Source organism: Heliangelus exortis, chromosome 2, assembly GCF_036169615.1.
Source record: "Heliangelus exortis chromosome 2, bHelExo1.hap1, whole genome shotgun sequence".
NCBI lineage: Eukaryota > Metazoa > Chordata > Aves > Apodiformes > Trochilidae > Heliangelus > Heliangelus exortis.
The window spans coordinates 66,211,914-66,236,219 of NC_092423.1; the positions used below are offsets into that span (position 1 = coordinate 66,211,914).

Genomic DNA, 24,306 nt, shown 5'->3' on the forward strand with positions numbered 1-24,306 from the left:
TCAGGTGTATTTCAGTGTTGTCTTTTGGACTTTTTGACTTGGTTTGCAACTTACATAATTGAAAAGCAGCTTTTGTGTTTCCTTTAGGAGAAACTAAATTTCTTTTAGATCTGATTATTATGAATTTTGAAACATTTGAAAATGTTTGTGTGCTTCTCTCTAGAGGTTCTGAGTCCTTGACTGTCACTGATGTGTTAGAATGAGTCCTCAGATGTTCCTGGTTGGACTCCTTTATGGATCTGCCTCCAGTTACTTTATAAGCTCATGAAAATTAACACAATTTCTCTCTCTTTTCATCTCAATTTTTTTTTACACAGACACTTTTGCGAATAGGTGTTTCCTAGCAAAACAATGCCTCTGAATTCACACACTGTGCTTTTATGTTTGTCCACTTATGTGATTCCATGTGCCTTACCTCTGCACTTCTCCAAAAGCTTGGGCCTGTTGGTCAGTTAATTTGGCAAAAGAATACTCATCTGGAAGTGAATTTCCTATAAGGTTAAACAAGAGAGGCAGATGAGTAAAGAGAGCCTGTTTGTGCTACAAGCATCATGGTATTGTCAGCTCAGCTCACCTGTGATCAAGCACCAGAAAACTCCCACAGGAATGTACTCTTGGAAATCGATCAGACTTAATCCTGTCTGTCAGTCGTGGACTACTTGTCTGTACTGGTGTTTTTTTGTACAGCTAGAACAGTGACTGGAAGGCTGAGTTGAAAAACTGGAGTTTCTCTTTTTTTCTACACAATTGAGATTTATAGTTGTCTCCTGCAGGTAATCAGGAATCCATAGGTGTGGCCTAGGCACTGGGGTATCTCTGGTGTTCTTAGCTTCAGATTGGGTATTTATTTTGCTACAGAGCAATATAACCATCGGGTTTCAATATAATAGTAAAAACTGGGATGTTGTTAATCAAATTTTTTTGCTAAGGTTATGAAGACTTTGCAAATAAGGGCAAAGCCTGGAATTTAATCTGGGAATGAATAGTCAGCAGAGCAAAGATCATAGCTCAAGCTTGTTTGGTGGTGCTGCTGAGTAGATGGACTGAAGCATTCTTGTACGGGACATTATTTCTAAACCTGCCAGGTTGTAGATATCAAGCATAAGGGCCAAGTTTAATCTAGTATGTCATCTTGATTAGAAATAGTGCTGAAGAACTGAGGGTTTTGCAGTAACAGTTATTGGGGTTTCTGTGATGAATGAGTCCAGATAAACATTAGATCTTCCACTAGTTTTAATGCCAGTGATAGAAAATGGATGACATTGTGGGAATGTAAAATACTTTCCTGTCCCATCATCAGCCCAGTCTCTTGTGACAGTTCAGCTTCTACCAACCTCTCTTCATTCATTTGTTGCTTTCAGCCAAGACCTTGAAGAGCTGGGTAATGGTGTTATTTGCATGGGAGGTGAAGATGATGGAGCGATGGGTGTCATATGTGTACTGCTGACAAGAAAATCCATGGTGCCACTGAACCTTCTCTAGAGGCTTTATATAGATATTGAACAGGCTGGGTGAGGGGAAAGAATCTTGTGTTATTCAGCAAGTGGAAAAAGTTTTGGAGGTTAAGGAAAGAGCAAGTGTTTATCATAAATCTCTTGAGTGTACAAGAGATTTATGGAAGGGATGTCTGAAGATGTACCAGCTCAGTTCCTTAAGGCTGCAGACAGGCATTTATTTTCAAGCAGCTGAGCTGGCTGGAGATCTTACAGCACTCCAGATGCTTGCTACCAATCCTCTGCTGATGGCGCCTGTGCCACTTGCTCTGCTATTAGTAAAGGTGGTCCAAGGTCTTTCTAGTCTGTCAGGTGATACCTCTGAGCTCTAAGTGCTTACAAAAGTGGTGTTAGTAAACCCAGCTGACACTGATTTACGTTTAAAAGAGAGATGTTTACTAGTACAGCCTTAGTCTCAGTTTTAGAAAGGAAGGAAAGGGGAGAAGGTTGCAGCCTTTCTCACAGAATGTGTCCATAGCCCCTGAGGGTTCCTGTATTGCCTCCTACAGGTCTGAAGATGGGTAAGGCATGTGTGTGGGATTGGATACATCTATTGGAACAGACCATACCACTCCTGTTTTGGTGTATGTGTAGTTGGATATGTTGTGCCAAGCGTGTGCCTAAAACATATGTGAAGTACTTGTTACATGAACAACTAAAATGGTGTATTTGGGGCTGTGCCGGCTTCCTGTCTAAGAGCTGTAGGATGGGTACAAAATGCAGTGGAAGCCCAGGTAACTAAGAGATAATTAGTAGCCAAATTTACTAACAGAGCATTTACAAGAAATTTGTATTAATTGTTATGTTAGCATCACTGCAGTTAAAGCTGAACCAACAAGTTGTTACAAAATGTTCAAGAATATCCAGTTAAGGGCAAAGAAGGAAGCTCCTGTGCTCAAGGGCTCATTCACAAGTGGGAGGAAGCAGGAAGAAAATGTGTGACTGGTTTATAAACCGTGCTGGAGTCTGTACAGGGTTTCCAGATCCAAAAATACACAACTGCAGAAGAATCCTGGATGCATGCATTGGGAAACTGGAACAAGCTATAATACCGTGTGTGGCCCAGTTGTAAATGTGTGCTGGCAGTGCTTTAGCATGGAGAGCTGATAGTATCCACTACTATGACTTTCAGGTACTGGAACATGCTCCCCACTGTTGAATGGTCCTCTTGAAGGACTGTTGAGACTCAGGAGCCTCCAAGCATCCTGGAAAAAACCTGCAGCCTTTCTGAAACATGGAAACGAGCACACAATTTTAAAATTGTCCCTTCATCAAGAAACAAATCCGACCTTTCTGGTAAAGCTGATGATTTGTTTTGTGACACAGACTTGTAGAAATGGGCCACCCAAGTCTGGCTGTAAAGGAGATCCCTGACTTAGTGGTCATCATGTTTCTGAGCTGGGCCAGAATGGAGCATCCTACCTTAACCACAGTCTGAAACTCTAGTGGAATTTGGCTTCGGGTCCAAACCCAAGGCACAGGCTCCTCTCTAAATAAAAATAACTAGATCACAAGCTATTTTGAGGTGGTGACTTTTAGACAAGAAATGTAGGGCTTGCATAGGTTTTTACTTGTGTCAAATACATCTGGATGCTGTCTTCCTTCCAGCTGATACTCTAAAAGCACTTTCATCAGCTCAGAGCCAAATTGCTTCAACAGGAAGGTGGAGACTCTGGTACAACTGGCATTATTCATGGTAAACACTGGTAGGTTTTGGGTTATGTGGGTGGGCTTTTTTGTTTGATGTTTTGTTTTTTTTTTCACACAACATTCTGCTGCTCTGGTTGCTGCTTATGCTGATACAGTTTCTGTCATGGCCTGTGATGAACAGTATATGCAATGCTGGGTCAAGATAAGAGCCAACAGCATGTTGGAAAGCCTCCTCTAAATAAGAATCCCCCCTCTTCTGGCTGTCTTGACAGGGAGCTGGTTAATGAAGTTGCCATGCCTGGTACCATTTACATACCTGCCAAAGCTGTTGATCTCTGTTAACTTCCTGCCTTCCCCAGCACACAGTAGCAAATCTACTGGTTTTTTTTCCTGTTTACTTGGCTGCTCCTAGTATAACAGTACAGATGGTTTCCATTCCCCAAGAATGTGGTGGGATATAGCTGGTTATGAGGGAGAGGAGGCAAATGAGGAAGTGGTATGCTGGGACCTGATTGTCAATGGCACGAAGCAGCAAGCACTGAAGCATGTTTTACTTCATCAGTGGGAGCTAGTTGCGTGTGGTACCCTGCTGGGAGGATTCCCACTGGGCTCAGCAGCCAGCCAGCCAGAGGGTTTTAGTGCTGGGTTCTAAGATAAGAGCACTTTACACCTTGGAGCTCCAAGGAGCCTGCAAACGTCAGTGAATGTAAAGCCCTGTAAGATATTATCCTGTTGTATTGCTGAAGATGTTGCAGGAAGTTTTCAGCTTTGCCAAGGGTGTAAACGAGATTTTTTGACTCATGGGTCTGGGCTGTAACAGAAGGAATTTTCTTTCTCTTAGCATAGCTGGCATACCTTCTCATTGATATTATCCCATCTTCTCCTCATCACTGGGCAACATCTGATCTCTGTGACTTTTCTACATCATCCAAGTTCTATTGTATTTGGTCCAAGATCTCACCTTTCCTTTCTGGCTCTTCTAATTCTGTTTCAGTCTCTGGCAATTCCAGGAGGCTCATCCCAAGCCTGCCAAGCCCTTGGAAGGCAGGGTGCTCCTTTGTGATGTATCTCACCGTGGCATGGAGATTTCCTACACCAGCCGCAGGAATGGTCGCTAAACTCCAGAGTGGAGGATGGCTATTGCCACCCACACACTTCCTGCAATTTCTGCTTAAACACAGTGTTTTCACTGCCTGTGGTTGGTATGTGAAGCTGCTGTCCCCTCCAAAGTGGCTTTATTTTAATCTTCAGTTCAGTGATTTTGACAGCGTACTTATGAACCAGTATCTAAGGTTTTCTTTAGAATCAGGTTAACATAGAGCATTGCTTTTGTCAACATTGTTTTTCTTTTGTCTCTAACATGATGATTATTTTATGGCTATTCTCTTTTTCCCCCTTTCTGTTAAAGATTTGCAATTGTTGTTTTGGACTATGGATACCATGGACCAGATCCTTCCCTTACTTATACCTGTAAGAGCAGTGAAACCATGTGCATGCACACGAGGACAGAGTTAGCAGGATGCTGAAGTTGTTTTCTTGTTCCCAAGAGTCATGTGGTCTAGAGGACTAATGCTGGGATCCTAATCATTTAGGATTATATAGTTCCTAAATATATAAATATTGATGTACAGATAGCTTCTTCCTTGGCTGTATACTTTTATTGGTGAAAAGATATGTATATATTTTGCAAAAAAAAATAGATACTGTACTGGTAGAACCCCTTACTGGAGTTGCAACACTAATATAACAGCTTTTTACACAATACAGCACTTTTCCTATCCTACCTAGTCCTAAAGTCTTACCTACACCAGGAGATTTCCCAGATTGAGAACTGTATTCAAATGATGTTTAACATTTGTGCAGAGGGTGAAAATCAAATCAAGATTTAGGTTCAGTTTTGTAGAGGATTTTTACTTCTCAGAATTTGATTTGGCCAATTTAAATTTTATTTTTTTTTCATTTTGGATCAACTGGAAGTTTTGATTTTGAGTTTTGCAGGTTACCTAATGCAATACAAATAGACACAAAATTAAAATGAAAGTAGTTTTGGCATAATAATTCTATGTTGCATTTCAAAGGGACTGAAAAATGTTATAGCACTGCTGGAACTCCTTGTTTTCCTGATTTTCTTCTTAAGGGAAATCCTGGCAAAATCAGCTGGATTTTCTGATGTGTTTTGATTCCAGCAGAACAGGATTCCAGCAGGGATTTTTTTCCTGGTGGATGGAGAAGAGCAGGACCAGCAGAGCTCCCTGTGCAGAGGGTGTTATTCAGAAGAAGAGCACTCCCTCACCCGTGGAGAGGAGCAATCCAATACTTCTTCCATCCGGGGGTAGGAGGGGGGAAGAGGGAGGAGATGGGGGATAAGGATGATTTCTTCCCAGTGTTCAAGGCTGCTGGCCAAGAATGTAAGTCTAAATTCAAGCCCAGTGAGTGCTGTGCCAGATCCAGAGAGTTTGGAGTCCCTTTGTCCAGAAGCTTCCAATACTTGAGGGAGTTGCCAAATGGGATGTGTGGCATCCATGTAATATATCTGATGCATGAAAACTGGTTCTTACTGAGGTTACTGTGGTGCCTGAGGCAAAAGTACTTCTGATTCCTTACATGATGCAGCAATCACCAGAGCACTGCTGTTCTCCTTAAACCCAGCTACCCTGGCAGTTCAGGACAACCTCCTGCCTGGGGTCAGGCTGGGGCGGATGGCAAACACAGGGAGAGGAAAGGTGGTGCTGCCTTTGACCCTGCTCTCTCTGGGAAGGGAGGACTTGATGCCGTTTGCATTTCTCCCTAGACAGAACTATTAAGTCTGATGACAGAAATGAACCTTTCCCCCTGGATGCAGGCCAAAAGACTTTGTGTTTTTTTTTTTCCTTTTTTTTTTTTTCTTTCCCTTCCCCTCCTGTCTCTTTCATAACCGTAGCTTTCACGTATCTCTGGAACATATCACGTTCTACTGCCATGTGCTGTAGGTGTGCTCCCCTTTTTTCTTCAGCGGCACCCTGCTTCCCATCTGCCAGAGAAGAGCCTCTCCTTGTCAGGATGATGCTTATTTGCCACAGGTGACAGGGTGGACCAAAGCCATTGCTTCTGCCCCAGGGGAGAGCCTCTGCATCTAAGAGAGAGGGAAATCTGCTCTGGAAACATCATCTAGCAGCCTCTGTGTCAACAGGGCCACAGCAATTCCTGTGGGATGAGAGTGCCTGTGTTCTTCTGCCTCATCAGAAAGTTCAGCCAGTTGTGCTTGTGCAAACCCCTGGAGAGCTTTGAGGTTGAGCAGGTGTCAGCGAGGACATAGCATGGGTTGCAGAACTCCTATGACAGGCTGTACTGGACAGAGAGGAAACTTGTCTTGCTATGAATTAATTTGATGTTGCGTGGGGGTGCCAGTGGAGGTCAGTAGGCAGGGAGAATCCCATGCTGATGCTTCCCAAGCCAGGAGTACCTAAGGTGAGCTTCCCATTTCTATACTAGTGGGGCTCACATCAGATTCCAAGAGGCTGATGAGGGCTGCCTGTAGAGCAACTCTGATGCAGGGCGTGCCATTGCAGAGCTCCACACAAGGGCATCTGTTCAGCCATTGCCCAGGAAGAGGTGGAGCAGAAGCAAGGTAGTTTGATGTGGTGTGGTTCTCTTAGGCCTGAATTACCAGTAATCTGGGTGTGAAAGGGCCTACTGGGATACTGTGGCAAAAAGTTTATAACCCAGGTCCATACCTGCATCCAGCCCATTGCTAGAGGCTAAAGGAAATGTGATCCCTCCATCCCTTGTCCTTCCAATGTCAGTCATGATCCTGGCACACGTTCTTCCAGCTTTCTGGAACTTCTTTTTAAAGCTGTACTGCTGCATTGAGGACAGGAGCTCTGAACCAGAAAATGAGAGGTTAAGCTTTTTTTTCTGGGGCAATCCCAGCCTGGGCAGCCATGATGTCTGTACTCCAGCTCCACAGGCAGCAGCAGCCCTGCTTGTCCCCTGCAGCATGTGCCAGGAGGAAGGTTTCAGCTGCAAAACAGAGCATGGTTTCCCTGGCTCTCCCAGGGTTGGGGTCCAGATAGTGTGTCTTTTCCCTGGCATCCCACCAGCGTGGGATGTACCCTTTCCCTGGCCTCTCACTTGCTCCTTCTTCTCCTCTGTTCACATCAGGACTGCTTTTTCCCCGAGCACAGTGAGCACTCCCCTGGCTTTCTGTCCCATGCTGGCCAGGAGCAAGGCTTTCTCTGTGAGTCTCCCAGGCAGCTGACTTGTTTCCAGCATGCTACAGGCAGGCCTCTATTCGGATGAATGTCCCTGTTAAATATGTATGAATCTGATTGACTTTGCTTCCTAGTGGCCCAGGTTTTATTCCTTTTTATTCATTCGTGGATGCCTCCTGCTAAACGGGGAGTCATGACCACACCTTTGTGAGTTTTGAATCATTTGAGAGGCTCCTTGTCTCTAAAGCTCCCTCCCCTCCTCCTTGGCTCCATCTCCCTCTGGCTTATTCCCCCTCCACCCCCCTCTCTGCAGCTGCTGGACAGCTTTGTGACCACCAGTTAGGATGGCTGTTTGCCACTCTCCCATGATTGCTGCCATGTGCTGTTTTCCTTATGCCTGTTCCCTGTTTTTTCCCTGGTCAAAGAGGAATTCTCCTCTGCAGAGAGAGAAGCAGGCGCAGTTGTTGCCTCCTTACTCCATGGGAAGCCTAGCCTTTTTTTTTTTTATGGCCACCAGTGATTTTTTGCCTTGCACACCCTAAGGTTTTTCTTTTGTCTTCAAATGGCTGATCCTTTGGCTTTCTACCTACAATTTGTATTAGCCTATGGCTGGGAGGGCTTTAACTCATGTACCCCTTGGTAGCTGATGCCAAAGGAACTTTAGCATGTGACTCCTGCTAAGGCTTTGCCTTTTAAAAACTTTTGGGTTGTTGTAGTCAGGGAATCCTACCAGACCTACAGGCCACACTTGCACTGTGAAATAAAAGCAAGTTTTGGCAGAGAGATCTACCAAGTGCAGGTACTGACCCACAAGCTAGCGTGCTACCTGCTGAAACAGTGGCTGGTGAGAAATACCACCTAAGCCTGGGTGAAACCAAGGTTGGCAGTCCCCTAAAGGGACCTGCACGGGCCACCTGGATTGGGCAGGTGATGTCAGGTGTCCTTGTCCTGCCCAATCCAGGAGGCTGGGAACCAAAGAAGGAAGCACTTTTCCCTCCTTCACTGCCCAAATAATCTGCTCCTATGTTTTCCTGGCAGCCTGCGGTGGCCAGCAGGGAGCCACTCCAGCATTTGACCAGGGTATTGGGTCCCTGCTGACTCCCAGCCGGAGCAGCCTGTGAAATGGCAGTGTAAATCAGGGTGCACTGGCAACCAGGGAGAGCTTCACAGTCCACCTGGGTGCAGGGCAGCCTCCTCAGCTGCTGTGGCTGTGTGTGACTTGAGTGTCCTATGCTCCAGCAGCCTCTTGCTCCCATCTGCTCCCTGACCTTTTCCTGCCAGGTCCGAGATAGGGCCACAGGCCACCTCTCCCATCCCCCTCTCGCTCTTTAAAGATACAATATGATTCCTTTATCTCCCCACACCAGGCAAGCCTGGGATGCTCAGAGGTGCAGATAACGTTGCCGCGGTGGCCGGTTGTGGCTCCTGGTTGCTGGGAGCCACAGGGCTCAGTGGGGCCCTGGGGGATGGAAGAGCTCAGGCTGCAGTGCAAAAGCTGGTGGGGAAGACAGGATGTGTACTAAAAAAAACAGTTTATGGCCTGTTAAGGGAGTTAGGGAGAAAGCTGATCTCTGTCTAAACTGCTCGTGGGTAATTGGGGTTCTTGTTTCTCTGGGTCTGCTCATCCAATGACAAATTGTATCTGGCCCCACCAATGCTTAAAAATATCCTTATGTGCTGAGGCAAATTCAAAACTGCTCTTGGTAAAATCACAGAAGAAAGAGCAAAAATTGTAGGCACTGCTAGCACAGAATACCAGTGATGCTCCCATTCAATACTACAGTGCATTTTCCTGTGATGTTTTACAGTGAAAACAACAAGCCAGGCATCTTTCAACTTTAAAATCAAAATATGTTTACAATAACAGAAATATGTAGGAATTCAATATTGTCCAGGCCATTGGATTAAAAGCCTGCCTCTCAATTTATTTACCTCTCTACCTATGGCTTTTACTGCATGCTTTTCCACAAGCATCAGAGCATTCGTGTTTCATTTGTCTTTTCTGTGGACAGATGAAATAATTTTGGAGCATGGGTGTGGTGGTGAAAGATGTATGAGTGAATTTGCATCTCTGGGATAAAGGGAGAAGCTAAAGAAAGATTCCCCTGTGAGCTGGCTCTTATCATGAGTGTGAACTTCTTACTCAGCACAAGCCCAGACTGCCAGAATTGCGGAGCCAGGTGCTGTCAGGGCTACAGACCCTGGAGTTTCCTGGTTCCCTGGATCAGACAAGGGAGCTGGTGCTCCTCTGGCAGGAACTTCTGAGTCCAGGTCAGATGAATGGCAGGCACCTGAAACTTGGCATGTGACTTTACTTCTCTGGAATTTAGGAAAACACCCTTCTGATTTTAACAAATCACCTTGAGGCCAGGTCCTTTAACATCTTGAGCATCCTTGGGTATTGGCTAGAGCTGGGAGAAACCTAAGGTTTTAGAGAATAATTTCCATGATACTCAAGTGGGATGTTTCATGTTTAAGTACTCAAGTTTCCAGGCAGCAAGGATATGCAGATACTCTGACTCACTACAAGAAAAATCACTCCTGGTGACTCAAAGACTTGGATGCTGTTGTTTCCTACTTAATCACTGTGTTCCACTGTGGGTCCAAAATCCTCCTCTGAGGACCAGAGAAAGTTTGTGGCCTTGAGAATCCCTTCTGCTACTGTGCAGCTCTCAGGGTGTAGAGACTAACTTCTTGCTGCCCATCAGTGCATCTATAGAACTAATTAATTTATTGTCTGTTATCACAAATGACCTGGTAGGCTCTGAAATACTGATGGTGTTAGTTTTGCCTAAAAGGTGGACTCTGGGGGGGGGGAAACTTAGACTTTTTTGGTGTTATGGTTTTTTTTTTGTTTGTTTGTTTGGTTTTTTTTTTTCAAGAGGACAGTAAGAGATGCCAGCCATTGCCTTGATGTGGCTGGTAAACCAGGAAAGTTTCCACTGGGCGAAAGGTGAAGTTTATATCTTTCATAGCTTTCAGTTTGATTTTTGTGTCCCATGGTTATTTTGTACCAAATGATAAAAAACCTGAATATTATGCATTGGAATTCCGGACATCTCATCTCCTTTGCCCTAAGACCAAAGTGTATGCTGCTGTCAGCACAGGAAAATAGTATGTCCATGGATGGGAGCACTTTCTAAGTCTGTGATAATTTTGCACTTAATGGGTATGTAAGAAACCTAGGAAATCATAATTGAAACCTAAGCTTTTCTTTTTCCTAAAACTGGGTCTCAGAATGTAACTTTCCTTAAATATATGAGACGAAAAGGCAAGCTCTTGAAAGAGATGAAGCATGCCCTCATGTGGTAATATTTTTTCCTTATAATACCTGTTTGTTTTGGTTTTTTAACCCCCAAATAATCTATTACAATGTGTTATGTCATCACATCCGAGTGGCATACAGGCTGGGTGTTATGATACAAAGCTGGCATGCCCACAAAATATTCAGAAATAATTATATGGACTCTAACTATCGTTACCCGAGTCCCTGCATGAGTGCTTTTATGCTAATATAAGAATAGCTCCACACAGGAATTCTCAAATGAACAAAGGTATGAATTCAAACTTGTCCTGTACTCTGCTCTGTGGGAAAGTTGCTTTCCATGCCTGAAAGCAAAGTTTAAAATTGTTATAAAGCCCTGGGTGGACAAATCTGAAACCAGCATAATCTGTGTTGATGTCAATTTTAAGCTAAGCTAAAATAAACCACAGTTGAAATCTAAATTGTTGAGCTGGTCAGAATAGCTCACTTTAAAAATCATGCTATTTATTGAGCTAGTAGAACTTTGGCTGCAGAAGATGTGGAAATATGTGGATAAACCTTTGGAAACCTGGATCTGCTGTACATTTTACATTTTTGACACATAGAGGTTGGGTTTTAAAACTCACACTGACACTGCTCTGATGAATTGGGAAGTTCTAGTGTTGCTTGATACACTATTGTCTGCTTTTACTGCAGATGAATTTTCTATTTTTCTTCCCTGAATTTAAATAATAAATGTGATCTTTAGAAACTTTTGTATTCTAGCATCTTGTGTGGACTTTTAACACTATTTTTTGTGTGATTACAGATGGATTGATACCTTTTATCCAGAGTATCATAGGGAAAATAAAGGTAAAAATGGATGAGAATCATGGGATGCCTGATCTAGAGGAGTGTGTTTTAAACTGTGGGGAAGTGTTTGAAATCCCAGGACTTTCAGTCTGCTGCCTGGTCACCATTTCCATTGACTCAGTCTTTACTGTTTCACCAGCAAGATGAAGGAAAGGAAGATGGACTGCATCCCATCGTGGAGCAACCTGCAGCTTTATCTCACTCCAGTGCATGATTTCTTTTTTGAGGGACATGCCAAGGGCATGACTGATCTGTCTGTGGGTCTTCTGACCCCTAATTGGCAGCTTGTCACCACTGCCACCAGGCAATTACCTGTGCTGCAGGTTCCCCAAGGTTCATCCTCTTCCTTGCAGAGGCCTGCAAAGCTGCAGAGCCTTGCAGAGTGGTCAGGTCAGCTGAAGAGCTGTTGCTTTCTCCTATTGTCTTCCTCTCTGGTCCAAACTCCTTGTTAATACAGGCAGCTCCATCCTGTGCTTAGCATAGTTTCCAAAGGGTCAGGAAATATGAGCAGAGGAACTCCTGATCCACTGGGCTCCCCTTGACTCTGCTGGGGGAGAAGGAGACTGAATCTATGTGAGAGCTGTGGGTGGTCTGAATTTTGGGTGCTTAATCTGGAGGCTTGTTATTCAAGTTGCTTTGAGAAGACTTCAGGCTGAATGAGAAGTCATTTCCTTAAATCTCTCCCCTAGGGTCTCATGGACTTCATGGGAAGTGACATTCTTCTTCAGAGACAACTCATCTCTCTTAATTCATTGCATCCTCTCCTCGGCAAGGCTCTGCTACCAAGAGCCCTTTGAAAAGTTTTCTGTGTTGTAATCTGCTGGCTGGGCATTTCCCTGGTGCTGCTTAAAGTTCCTCAGTAGTTGTCACACCTCTTGTAACCTTTCAGGGTTTACTTCACCTCCTTTGCGTAAGGAAACGGATGATTAGCGAAATTCTTCACGGTATTTTAGAAGCATTAGTAAATATTGAATAAAGGGCAATCACACTGTTGTTTTTATGGGAACTGTGAAAGAAAGTACGACTGCTGGATTAGATGCAATCCTGGCCTTAGAATCACAGTTCTTACATGCTGTTTTCTGCACTTAAGTGCAAAAAAATTACATGTGAGAATGTATGTTTGTAACAAACCAAGTAATTCAGCACCACAGGAATCCCACTGATTTTGTCTTCAAGCTGGTAATGAACACAGGCCTGGACATGTGCACCTGATTTGTTTGCCTGCAGAAACCACCTTGTACTATTTAGAGTCAGGTGTTGCCTGAACATCCTTCAGGTGTTGCCTTTGATGCAGTAAACATAAGTGCCACTTCTTCTTTGCTTCCTCTTCTTGCTATGCTCTAGGCTGGTCATAGCTGTGCTCTACTTTCTGTTACCCAGCCAGAGAAACAAACACTGCATCTGGAAAAGGTACATGGGGCAACTCTTCTGGACAATTTGAGTCATCCCTCCTGTGAGTAGCCCATCTCTGTGCTGTGCTGCCCATTTGCACAACCTCAGTACCTGGGGTGTGCCTGAGCAGCCCTGATGTCCCTGCAGCAACTGCACAAGGGACCAGAGTGGTGTGGTTGGAGCAGAATTGCTTGCTGACATAGCTGACTAGCTCAACTGGTTGACTGGTTAAATATTGGTAGAAAAAAACTCGCAAAGCTGCTTTGGAGAAGTGGGTGGGTCTCTGCCACGTCCCCACTGGCTTTTTTATTTCACCCTCAAGCCTGATTTCCAGTTTCTGGACACCTTTTGCATTCCGTTCCTCTTCTTGTTTGGCAGGACGTGCTGGCTAGTGGGTTGTGGCAGGCCATCAGAAGTGGATAGAGACCTTTGCTAGGTGAACAAAGCCTGCTTATTCTCTGCCCAGCCCAAAAACCTCACAGAAGGCATGGGACACCAAGTCAGAGTCCCATCTCTCATCTTTCAGTGTGGAGGAGACGAGGGACAGTGGCATCCCAGGACATACTGTCCTGGTGGCATTTCTGTGAGACTCAAGGCAGTGTGACCTTGGGAACTGGCTGGTGTTTTCAGATGAAGAGCTCTTAAGGACATGGATGCGAGGACTCTCTATAAACATCTTTTTTTCCTGGGCCCTTCAGCAGTTTTTAACGCTTTCCATTCAGATATATCCAAAACCAGTACTAAAGTGGTACGTGGCTCCTGCTGCTTCCCTTGAGCAAGGCTGGGGTGTGGGGCAGGTAGCCCCCTCCTTCCTGGGGGCCTTTACCCACATGTGCTTCCTGTGTTGTCAGGGGCAAGGCTATTTGTAGAGGGGATGTGCTGATCACTTCTGCTTCTCACCATACACCAGTGAGCCCTGGCTACTTTCCCACTGACATAACTTGCCACGGCTGGGGGATGCTGAGGTGGCAGGGAAACAGCAGCTGCTGGGGATGGGGGGAGAGCAGCTGCCTCAGCCCCTCTGCATGGGGCAGATGCTGGCCAGAAAGGTGGGGAACAGGAGGGCAGAAATGCCTCCAAGGTGGAGTTGGGCCTCTATGCTGATTTTCCTCCAAACCCATCTCCCCCTGCTTGTCAAAGGTGATGTCTGCATGGCCACCCAAGGCTTTGACAAGTGTAGGTTTAATCCAGCTGGCTAGGGCTGTGGTAGGCAGGGAATTGTTGCCCCAGCCTTTAATCACCTGTGTGAGTACCATGTGAGCCTGCAGATGATCCTACACCTTGCTCAAGCCACTCTCAGGTGGAAAAGATGTGGTCTCTCAGGGGTTGCATCCCTGGCTTTCGGGAAGAGGAGTTCTTGGGGAAATCCTGAGGGCCTTGAAGCATGTGGCCAGGTCTGCTTCTCTTCTAGAAGGTCCTACAGCAACAGGAATACTGTGTGAGGAGGTAATATAGGCAGGACTGTGGGCTTTCACAGCACATGGGCTCCCACCCCAGTGTAAGAATTGGCATAAACACCTTTCCCAAATCAGGACACCAAGTAACAATTTTTTTTTTTCTAAATGGGAACAAACTCACATGAGAGGCAGGAAGGGGTGTTTACAGAAAAGGCAGAACTACAATGCTGTGACTTTGTGTAAGATTTTGGACTACTACTGTCCACTGAAGTTAGACCAAGAATTTGGAAGAGCCTAGTTGAGGAAGCTCCATAGCACAGTTGGATTGACCTGAATGTTTTTAACCTGGTGAAGTCAAATCATGCCAAGAGGCAGCTTTTATGTCTGTGACAGGGAGAAGAGACCTCTGTGTGAGTGTCCTATACCAGAGAGATGCCCACATGGTATGAAGAAGGATGGTGTTGAAAACTAGCCCCAAAACCCAAGAGCCACCCTCTTTTTGAGGAGTTTGAGGTGGGGAAGAAGCAGGGGATTTGTTCAGTTACCCTCTTACAGTCTTCTCCCCTAGCAGCTCTCAGAGCCATCTTCCAGGGGATGCTGTTTTTCTTACCCTTGCTTAACCTGTGGGGAAACTGAGGCAACCAGGAGTATGGTGACTGTTCCGTGGTCAGTGCAAAGCCCAGAGAAGGACCTTGGGCTCTTGGATTCCAGCCAGATGAACACTACAAGTTAAGTTATAAGTGGTATAAAAATTGCTGTTCTACTCTCTTTGCTTAGAAATCTTAATTTCCAGTGGGAAGCAGGTAGAGAGGGAATTGGTAAACTCTGCTCCTGCTGCCTTTCCTTACTACCCCACCTGTCAGTTCCCTTTTACCATTTTACATATAGTCACTTGATACCAGCAGCTGCTTTGGGACATCTCTATCTGTCACATCACTTATATTTCAGTGTCCAAAACTTCAGTGCTCAAAAAAAAAAAAAAAAAAAAAGAAAAAAGGCATTAAAAAAATCAGCCCTGGTAGCCAAGTTTCCCCCCAGGTCTGGTTCTCAACATGTCACTTTAATGATATCTAAACTACACAGCACTTGATGAGCAAAACATTACTATCTTTAAGCCACATTTGTTTTCCCTGTCTCCCAGAGCATTATAGTCACCCAGGGAGAACTGCATGTTCTACTTTGCTGCTGTAAAGCTATTATGGGTATGAAAAGTTCCCATTAATCTGCTCCACACATGGATGTTTCTGGATAAAGTTCAGTAGCCAGATCCCTCTTTCTTTGTGTGCATCAAACGAAGCAGAAAAATGCCTCCAATTTAAAGACACCAAATGAATAACCAAATAGATGAGATTAATTTTTGTTTAATCCACGTGGGCAGCGAAGCCAATGGCCAGTGTTTGTATGTGGACTTCTCCCAGGAGTTCATTACCAGCTGAGTCTGTAATAAGTTAATGCAGAGATTCCATGGAAATAGGAGGTTAATTATATGCAGAGGATGTTGGCCAATGTACAGCTCTGAACAACAAAAATAGCCCAAATTTTTGTGTTTTGGATGTGGAATCAATTAATGAGGTCCACGCCATGTACCAGAATTTAAAATAGTTGTTGTTCTATAAGGATGCTTTTTTTTATTAATTTTTTTTTTCTAAAATGCTAAGGAAATAAGTGAATAATGGCAGGCAAGGGACAGAAGGACATGAGACTGGTAATAAAACACTGGACTTTGGCCTGGGGCCAAGGCAAGCTTTTCAATGGGTCTGAAGTTTGGATGACAGCAGAGTTTGAACTGGTTTCCACTGTCCAAAAGGTTATACTCTAATAGATGGAGAGAAGAGGTTGCTGTTAGTTTACCAACTCTCTTCTTTTTGCTGGCAGGAGTCTTATGCTGCTAATACACTGCAGTCATTAGACTGATGGATATCAGCATGTGGTGTGGTGTGCTACAGATTCAACTCCAAGGCTGAAACAAAATTTCTCCTCGATGCTGGTTGGCACAATCCTAATTTTTTACCCCTTTCCCCAGCTGGTCCTAATATAAAATGTGTCTTTTTGCCTTGCCCCACCCCCATGACTCATCTTTAGAAATGGCTTTAAAAAAAATAGAGTACCCCCCCTTCACCTATAGGTTTTAGAATTAACTGTGTGTATGAATGTGTGGTATTTAATATTACAGCTTGGGTACAGAAGAGGGCACAGCACTGTGCCTTTGGAAAAGGATGTTTCATAGAAAAGGCAGGGAAAGGTAAGATTACTTTTACTTTCCCTCAGTATTCAGCCATGTGAAACATACTTTGACTGTTACAGCTTTCCAAGGAGCCCCTATAACAGGTAAAAATACAAATTTAAAAGAAAATTATCTGACCCATTTTCACCCTATTTCATTTTAGCATAAGCTCTGGGCATGCTCCAGGGATTTCTTAAATCCCTCAGCTCCCACTGCTTTTTTCTCACCCCCTTCCCCTAGCTTGATCCCTAAAGCCATTAGTTTGTTCCGAGAATTTATCTACGAGCTTGTTGTGTTGTATTTTGGTTTGTTTTTCCGTTTTGCACACAAGAAATCAGCAGGCTAAAGCAAACAGTACTTCAGAAAAGTGTTGCAAGACAACCCAGTTTTGAGCCAAGTGCTCGTGACAACTTCTCAGCACCTCTGCTGAAGTGTTGGGCCCACTGGGTGTCCTTAGGAATGACAGTGGGTAGGGTTTGTTTAGCTGGTCAGTGGTAACCCCCAGCAACACTGTGGGCTGTAATTTATGGGGTTTCTGCAGGCTCTGTGTTTATTTCCTCCCAGAGAGGATGGGCCCCAAGGTGTTCTAGCATGTGGAGTCCTGGGGAGTGTCTGGCACAGTCTGGAGATCTTGGAGGAGCCACACAGGGCAATGGGAAATGGTTGGAGATCAGGTGCCCTTATAGTTCCCTGCCTCTGCTGGAGGGGGCAGCCCCAGCACAGTCTGTTGTCCCGAAGGTACTTGGAGGGGATTCCAGATGTGGATCCATCCTAGGACAAGGGCAGGATGGATGCTGGCAGGGTTTACAACAGTGTGAGGAGGCTACCTGTATGAGAGACCTCGGTGTCCCAGGCTGGGGAAACGGACTTGGTCAGCAGAGCTGATGCAGGGACCACCCTGCAGGGCCTGCCCCAAGGGGCAGCAGGGGCAGAGCAGAGGGAGGGGAAGGTAATTTCTGTGGCAGGACTTCAGGCAGATGTGAAGGAGGAGGTCAGGCAGGAGACGGATGCAATAGCTGAGCTGAGGTGACCAGCCTCAGGACATTGGGTTGATAAGGAGGCACAGAAGCTGTGGGACTTGTTAGTCAGAGTGCCAGCCTGCCAAAGGAGCTGGCAGTAGTGAGCAGAGTTTCTTAGATGTTGCATGAGCATGGGCAATGCCTTTATTTTGCCTGTAATGCCAGGGATGGCTGCAGGCACCGTGTTACAGGTGCACTAACAATGAATGCTGGCGTGCAGCTCCCCCATGCCTCCCAGTACCTGCCAGGTGTTAGAGCAGGAGCAGGCTACATCTGCTCTCTGGCTTGCCAAAATTTTGAATGGAAAAAGTATGTCCCAAGTACTAAAGCACTGCTCAACTCCCTTGTCTGTGTCCTGCAGCTGGTTCAGTTAGGGTCATAACCAAGTGAAATGGGAACATCCAGCCCCATTCATGCAGTAAGTGTAAGAAAACAGCAGATTATTTTGTTTCCTGAATGATTTGGGGAGTGTTATAAGAGAGGGAGTCTTAACTGCCTCTGGATCTGTTGTTTTTAGTTTCTCCTTGTTTGGGAGTGATTGAGGATGGGGCCACCTTCTGCTGACACAGCTGAGCAGTGCCATGTCTGATGCCTTCAACTCAGCTGAAAGTCTTCACAGAGCAAGAATGGACAGTGACAGCCTAATTCCTTTGTAACCAATCTGAGCAAGGAAGTATAATTATGATAGTTATCACTGGAGGATGTTTCAAAGGGAATTCATGCTAGAGACTCTGACTAAGCACTTAATTTTTTCCGTCAAATTACTTCCAGCCCAGCAGCTAGCTTGATGTACATAATAGCTTTGTTGGCTTCAATAAGGTCCCCCAGCTAAGGTCAGCTGAGTACCTGCCCCGTGAGAGCAGGCCACAGAGCAGATGTGAGATGCTGTGGTATCACTTCATCCACTCCTTTCCCTTTCTGCTGCAAATCCCAACCCCACTGGCTACTTGTCAGCATTTTGCCTTGTATAGTTTTAAATTAATGAAGCTCCATCTGATTTTACTGTTAAACCACTCGATCATTTCCCTTTTAAAATTCAGATTTTTGTTCACACTTAAATAAAAATACATATCAATATTTTATAATTTCTGCAGTGTTTCCCCCAGAACAAATTATGTTGTGAGAATAAACTGGCTAGCTTGTTTCAATAGGTCCTGGCTTTTGGCTTTATGTAACACTGCAGGTGTGATTCTAGTAGCAATACCGTAGGTGTGAGTTATTATGTTAGCATAATAGGCTGCACCTTATTGTGTTTTATTGCTTAATTGGCTTCTTCCATAAAGATTCTGCAGTTGTTACTGAGAAATAATGCCAAGCTTTTCCACGAAAAGTGATACTCTTTGGGGGGGGTTTACTAAGGTCAGTCTGATTTCAGTGTATGATTAGCTTTGGGAAATGAAGGAAAGATGTCATTAAATGAATTAAGGAAGTGCTTACTAAGTCCTTAATAAAAAGCAGAGCAGGCTAAAAGATGTTCCTTGATATGCGTAGATACTTGTAGCCCCGATGAGCCCTTTGGGAAAACAGCTGGCTGAGTTTTTTGGCAAAGGAAGCCCTCTCCCATGTTCAGGGGATTCCCAGGTGGTGGATGATACCTCTGGGTGCTTAAATGCTCTGTGTCTTTTCCACCACCCCACTTATTCCAGAAGATGGAAGAGGATCAAAGTCATCTTCAGAGCAACACACAGGCCCTAATCCCTTTGCTAGCTTAGCCTTAGAGGAGGGCATCCCTCAGCCACCCCACATGGGGGTACCTGCCTCCTCTGGCCACTCTGACCTGCCTGAAGCAGTGGGGATGCAGGCAGCCCTTCAGGGAACATACAGCTCCTGTGCCTGGGAATTGAAGTTGCAGGAAGAAATCCCAGGGGTTCCCAGGTGCCCCAAGGTTGCCTCTGATACTTGGAACCTAAGACACCCCTGGTACGTTCAGCCACACTGTGGTGCAGGGACCAGGATGTTTTTTTGTTAGCTGGAAATAATTAAAGCTGCTGCTCCTGTGAGTCACTCAAATTCCCACCACGTACTCTTGCTAAATGATTTCCACCCCTATGCTACCCAGCAGTGTGCCTGCTCATGCTGATGAAGTTCATTGTTGGCCCTTCTACTTTCATTTAAGCCTTCTTATGTCTGTCTGGAACTGCAGGTTTAGCAGAGGGATCTGGATTTGCTTTCAGCTGGGCAAAGTATTTATGCCTGGCATCTTCTTTGCAGGGACAGTGGGGCAGTGGTTTCCCAAGTGGGACCTTCATTACACAGAATAGGAAATTTTTTATTTTCCCTTCTTCTTATAATGGCATTTTCCAAAGCTATTAATGAAAAGCAGAGCTGGATAAGAGCTATAAAATATGGATGCAGATCCAGATTTGGAAAGTGCAGAGTTTTGTTTGGTTCCCCAAGCAGCCCCAAAATAGTGAGGATGCATATGTGCTGGATGCTATCTTGCCTTACCAGGGATCAAACTGAAAATACTGCATAGCTGAAAGCCCAATGGATGCATCATTAATGGTAAGGTTAACAGGAGTTAACCGTGCAACAGACTGTCCTTTTCTATGGCTGAGGCACAAAAAATGTAGTACTTGTGTCTTCTTTTTTCCAGGTCTCACCAAATCTGGCCCATGGAGCATGTTTGGCTTGTGTTTGCACTGTCTGCTCAGGAGCAGAGGACTTGTCTTCAGCCATGGACATCTCAGTGGGGTTTCTGCTGAAGTGGGTTTCCACAGTCTGGGATCTGTCTACCCAAGAGCTACAACATACTCCCAGAGAGAGAAGAAAACAAACTTTATATGAGAAGATTTTGAATTAGGAGTTCTCTCTGAATTGCAACATTTATCATCATGATTCACATCCCTCCAGTGTTACTGTGGATCCAGGGGAAGTGTGAAATTATTCTCTTGCTTATCTTTGAGGAAATGCAAAGTGCTCCAAACCTGCTGACTCTGAAAGCCAGCTCCACCCTGTTTCAGTACATGTGAATTGTCAGGATTACTGGAAAAGCTCAACAAACCTCAACAGCCCAATTTACCCAATGGATTTCAAAGTACTTTGGAAGCACTCGGTATCTTTTCTCTTTTCACCTTATGCAGGTCTATAGAAACCCTTGGATTTCTGCAGGTACCTACTGAGTTATGAAGGAGTTGGAGGCACTTGGAGAGCTGGAACATAATTAATAACTGTTATTTTAATAATAGTTAAATTACAGGGAACACTTTAAAATCTCTTAAATTTCTCCCTTCCCCCACTTTGTCCTAGGAACAAGATCATCAGCCTTTAGCTAGGCTGCCTCCCTGATGCAGTCTCTTCGTTTGTGGTGGGAGAGGATCTGCAGCCATGGGCAAGGCATTCAGAAACTTTTGGACAAAGTCATGATATGGAAAAAAAAAAAAAAAGGGAGAACTGGGTGAGCTGCAGCACAGAGGGAGTAGCTGGTATGTACATGTCAGTGCCAGAGTCCTCAGACTATTTCATCATGGGAACCACAGCTTGACTGCCAGATACACCTCCTTCTGTATTCACAATTGCAAAATGTCTCTGTAGCAGCTCTAGCAATCGTTCAGAGAGAGAAGAAACAGAAAAGTTTTTGTTGCATCCTTAGCATAACAGGTGTTGTTACAAAAAAAAAAAAAAAAAATTAAAAAAAGGTGAATTTTATTTGGCCCTATACTGTATCTCTACTCTTTATCAGAAGTGGCTTTCTTTCCCAAAGAGACATGCAGAGGCAGTAAACTCTCTGCAGACCCCTGACTGTGTTTTTAAGTTTATCTCTTCTCAGGTTGTCTTCTTGTGTATATTTCAGTAGTGTTTTTTAGTTTAACGTGCACAGAGCAACTGTATTTCTTTTGATGCCATGCTGTCTTTTGCAGAAAATTTTAAGAAATTTATTTCTCATTACTGTTTGCCATGGAGACCTCAATCTCAGAGTGAACAGCTGACTGAATGTTAAGCAAAATTAATCAGGTTTGTATGGTGTCCTGAAGGTCGTTAGACTCAAGGTCAGAGGAGCTGCCAAAGAGAACAAGCTCCAAGGTGGGAGCATTTATCTGAGAAATCCCCATTGCTGGTCATGGAGGGGGTTGAACCTGGGAGTCTGAAAAGCTCTGAAAATGGATGGGAAGGCACGTCCCACTCTATGGGAGGGCAATAGGGGCTTGTCTGTTGTTCCAGCTGGATGGCTGTTTCCTTTACTAGCAAGCAGGTAGCTCTGAAATCATCAAGACAGACAGCTGCTGGGAGGTAGGGCTGAGGAAAGGGCCCATGGACCACCACAAAAGTGAATGTCTGGAAGTGGCAGAGTCAAGGGGTGCAGCAGGCAACACAGAGCAACCAGTCAGCTGAGCATCCTCTGAGTCTCCATCCCACCCACATCTTTCTCTCTGAGTGACTCTGAGGAGAGGCTGCTAGTTTATGATTCACCTCAGTCCTCCTTCCAACCTGAAGGTGGAAGGGAAACCACAGGATATGGGTGCAAGATGGAAACAGGCAGAGTGCTGTGATGTCTGTTCAACAGTCTGTTCAACAAGTGTCTTCTAGTGCCTCTTTCTACATTATAGAAGAATTTTGACTGAATAAAGTCATTAAGTGAAAACTATACTGAGCAAGGATGAAAATGTATCCATGTACCCATGCACTGTTATTCATGAATGTTAAGCAGCATGTTCAACCTTTCTATAGACCTGCTTCTGTGTCTGTGGGGCAGTCTTGATTTTTTATTCCTCATTCGTGCCATAATTGCAGGAATCCTTTATGCCAGTGTAAACACTGATCTCACTGCTTGTTGGAAGTACAAAGTATACAAGATGAGGAGAGCTGGAATAACAAGAATGTGTGTTTTCCGAAAAAGTAGAAGATTTCTGGAGGAGGAGTTTTCCCAAAGGGAGCTAAGCTTACAGACCTAACTCATTCAGGCCTTTTTGCTTATGAGGCTGACACACACATGCACAAACACACATGGTCCAGTATCTATTTCATGGACACATTCTTCCCATCTCAGTGTGTAAAGGTCTTGAAAGCAATAGCTACTGGCAGTACCCCAATTCAACATATCTAATAGGTCCTTTCCAGTTACTGGGACTAAGTAATCACTAAGGGCACATGCCCAAATGAAAGCAGGGCTTAAACTTCTGTGCTGTCAGGAGCAATGAAACAAGTTGCATGTCCTTCTGGTCTTGATATGTGGGTTGCTTTTTTTTTAGTTTTGTCTGAAGATGTGTGTTGCTACAGTCACTTCACTAATGTAGCTCCTGCAAGTAATTCCAACAGGTCTGCTCAAAATCTAATAATAAATTGCAATGGGTTTTAATTGTTTTTCAAATGTTATGAAATAATGGGCTGCAAGCAGAAGGAAACAAGGGTAAATCTGATTCTTTGCAAGCTACCTCTACATCAGTGGATCTGTTCAGATTTAAGAGAGCGTGTCTTGCCTTCCTACTTAGAGGAGATATATTGGAAAAGAATCAAATGGCCTAACTCTGCTGGCTTAAACATAGCATTTCCAGTTTATATCATCAGTGTTTGAACCTGATGTTATGTATGCAGACATGTAATCAGAGGAGTGACACTGCCTCTCTTCTGCTCAGCATTTGACCTTCTCTGTGTTTACATGTTTGTCTGCATTTGTGAGTCTAGAGGGATGAAAGTACATATATGAACACAAAATATCTATGCTTTGCCATATTTTTCTCTCTGCTTACATGGGAAATCTTAGCTACAGTACTTATTGGTGACAACTTTTTGTTGGAAACGACCATCAGAGGAAATAAAGGCCTTGAAAGCAGTCCTTGTGGTTTACACCAGGTGAGGACATGGAAGCGAGGGTTGTAGTGAGTTGGGGGTTGACCTCTTCTCCCATGTAACTGGTGACAGGATGAGAGGAAACAGCCTCAAGTTGCATCAGGAGAGGTTCAGGTTGGAGTTTAGGAAAACTTTATTTACTGGGAGAGTGGTCAGGCATTGGAAAAAGGTGGTCAGGGAATTGATGGAATCACCATCCCTAGAGGTGTTAAAAAATGTGTGGATGTAGCACTTCAGAACATGGTTTAGTAGGTATGTTGGCATTAGATTGATGGTTGGACTTGATGATCTTAGAGGTCTTTTTCAACCTTTATGATTCTATGGTATCCTGAATCTCCAGGCTAACAAGAACAGAGCTTCTTACAAGCCGATCTGCATTTTCCAAGCCCTTCCCAAACTCTCTTAGGAGTTTGTTTTGTTTTGCTTTTTTACACTGGCATCCCTCCTAGCAATTGTCACACTGCTCATTCATACTTCTCATCCTAGAGGAACTCTGGCCAGGCTTTATCTTAGTGGTCTGTGTTCCTATTGTCACCAAAACAGATCAGCCTTATTCCTGTGAGCAAATTAATTATTGTTAGGTTGTCTAGGAGTTTGACTCGGACTCTGTATTTCCCTAATAAGCATCATTTGGGAGAGCTTGTGTTTAAAAAGAGTTGCTATCTAAGGCTTACCAGCAGGTTTGGAATCTTACATCCCTGTTGAGATTGATTTCCTGTACATGCCTAATTACTGATGACACAGTAAGATCTAAGCTAAAGAGCTACCTTGCAACTGAAAAAAAAAACAAACCCAACCAAAAAAAATTAAGCCATGTTCCCTTTGGCTTAAACAGAAAGAGCCTTCATTTTATTTCAGTTAGTAAAGTCACCATGGAAGGATCCTCCTCCAAGGACTTGCAGCAATATAAGAAGTGTGTACAAAACAAGTCCAGACATCAAACAAGGCAACTCCCAAAATGTCTCTGCATTTGTAAACATGCTTCACATCTGCTCAAACCCAGTAAGCATGAAACTTGGGATATCAGCCTAATTCAT

At 44.4% G+C, this 24,306-nt stretch overlaps 1 long non-coding RNA gene across 2 annotated transcripts; it reads left to right on the plus strand.

Annotated features, from left to right (window-relative positions):
* The first annotated feature begins 1,517 nt into the window (after positions 1 to 1,517).
* LOC139792735 (uncharacterized) lies at positions 1,518 to 23,252 on the plus strand. Of its 2 annotated transcripts, none has more exons than XR_011724376.1 (3): positions 1,518 to 2,014; positions 2,626 to 3,199; positions 20,079 to 23,252. It is a non-coding gene; the product is annotated as an uncharacterized lncRNA (long non-coding RNA). The 2 variants fall into 2 exon arrangements; XR_011724377.1 differs by having other exon boundaries at positions 1,815 to 2,014; positions 3,102 to 3,199.
* Positions 23,253 to 24,306: the final 1,054 nt, after the last annotated feature.